The sequence below is a fragment of the Erinaceus europaeus genome, chromosome 14 (genome assembly GCF_950295315.1).
Source record: "Erinaceus europaeus chromosome 14, mEriEur2.1, whole genome shotgun sequence".
NCBI lineage: Eukaryota > Metazoa > Chordata > Mammalia > Eulipotyphla > Erinaceidae > Erinaceus > Erinaceus europaeus.
Genome location: NC_080175.1, coordinates 31338233 through 31340702, shown reverse-complemented (window position 1 = coordinate 31340702; position 2470 = coordinate 31338233).

The window sequence follows — 2470 nt, the reverse complement described above, 5'->3', positions numbered from 1 at the left end:
TACTCGCTTTAAAGATGAAGCCCTGTCCAGATGGAAATGCTGTGGCCCAGAGAGACTGAGTTACGTGTCTAACATCATAAAGCTGGAGATCCAGGACTAGAATCCAGGGCTCTAGATCCGGCAGCCTGCTCCCAGTGAAGACTTTCCTCAGGTGGATTCAGTCAGGCGAGGGGAGTGCTGTGAGCTCCCAGTTTGGGGCCCCATTTAGTCTAGAGCTCAGGTTTCTGTGAGTCTCCATGTGAGCTTTGAATCCACTTTCTCTGTGAGGCTTTGATCTGCATTTTTGACGATTCAGATAGAGGGTGCAGTCCCCAATGCTAGACATGTCCTCACTGAATAGCAAGGGGACAACAAAAGCTTTCTTTTCTGAGTAGGAGAGGGTGGGACATAAGAAATGGGAGACATTGAGATGAAAACTCAGGTCACTGTGAAGTATATAAAATAGAAAATCCTCTGAATTTAGCTGTCACTACACAGGGTGCATCGTTCACTTCACCCAACCCAATATCACTGATTTTTTTCTCTGTTCTCCCAGCTGTCCACCAGAGATCTGTGCTCTTTTTTTCATGACTATCTCAGGTCCCCTTGAACTGTTTCAACAGAAATCTTGACTTGGATGGCTTGTAAACAGGGAGGTTTGTTCTGGAGCCTGGAACATCCCAAACTAAGATTATGGCAAATCATCTGAAGTAAGGACTGGCTTTACTCACAGGACCCTTTTGGACATGTCCTCATCGACAAAAGGGGTGTAGGAATCCTCTGGGATCTTTTCACAATCTGTTCATGTGATCTGTGTCCTCCTCATGACCTAAACATCTTCCCAAGGTCTTTCTCCAAATGCCATCGCGTGAAGCATAAGGTTTCAACATAGACAATAGCAATAAAATACAAATTTAAGAAAATGGCTGCCTAGACAGGGACTTAATTTTCTAGACAGCCAGGTGGGTTCACCTGATTCAAGACCTTCTGAATCAAATGGGAGGAGTTTACACCAGCTCCAAGTGAGGTCCCTAACATACTTTGGTGTGTGATCCTGATGCTCTTTCCTGTCATGAATGACATGATGTTGTCATATGATGCCTGTAACAACAAATTTGAGGTGCAGGGGCAGAAGCTGCACATCAGAAAAGTCCACATCAGTCTGTATTCTTAAAAGACAACCTGGAACAGAAGCTCTGAACAGCAACCAAACTTCATGTGGTCTATGCGAAATAAACTGCAAGGAAAAAAACTGAAGCCACTGAGATTTTGGAGCTTAAAAGAAATTTTATAAATTTTACTTTCATCCTGTCATCCATCCTTCCTTCCTTGACAGAGATGAGAAACAGAGAGAGAGATATAAGAGAGAGGAGGAGGAGGAGGTGGAGGAGGAAAGAGAAAAGGAAGAGATACTTGCAGCTTGCTCCATTGCTCCTGAAGTTACCTCCCTCCAGGTTGGGACTAAGGGGCTTGAACCTGGGTCCTTGCACATAATAACATGTGTGCTCTACAGGGTGCACTACTGGGCTGCATATGCAGTCTTATTATTTTTATTATTACTTCTACTGTTAGTATTATTATTTTGCCACTAAGTTTATTGCTGGGTCTTGGTGCCTACAACTCCAGCACTCCCAGCTACTATTCTCCCCTTCCCCCTTTTTTTCTTATACAGAGAGAGAGAGAGAGAGATTGAGACTTGTATCTAGAGTTGCTCATGAAGCAACTCTACTGAAGATGGAGGGAGACCTGGGACTAGAACCTGGGGTCCTAGTGCCTGGTAACATGTGTGCTCTACCAGGTGCACCACTGCCCAGCCCCTAGGGAGGCAGCCTTAAGGCCAAGGAATAGCATAGGTGGCAGTGCCTTTTCTCTTCCCACAGAACAACACGATAACAGAAAGTTGAGGTAATCACATTTTATTACAACACATTACTTAAAATACAAACTGCCTCATGGACCCAAACACTGTAGTCACCAAACTCACATAAGCCTTTAGATAGTCTTCTTTCTTGGAGAACATTTTAACACCTGTTAAAATCCTGTACATAGGTAAGAAACTTTCCACGGGAGATGTGCCTGCACTCATTTTGCCAAATTTTAGGTGAGTCAAACTACAGTTTCTTCTTGCTTCTTCCCCCAAACATAATTTAATATCTAACATTTGTAACTTAAACAAGAGTCCTAGAATAGTTCTATGAATGCTGGTAAAAGCATTATACTTGGTGTGGGGGCAGTACAGGAGAGACCCCCATGTCTGCTGAGCTCAAGAAAGTGGGGATCATTCATTAGCCAGCACAGGCAAGGTGCTCAGCTCCCCACGGGTGCTCCCCAGCTCCCCTGGGTCACCCTGGCACAGGCAGAAAGGGGATACACATTGCTTTGCTGTATTTTGGCTTTCTTGCTTTAGCATGATACTTGTCAACAACACAATATTCCAAAGGCACTGGATTTATTATGTAGCCTGTGAAGAATCAGAAAACTGTCAAACCTG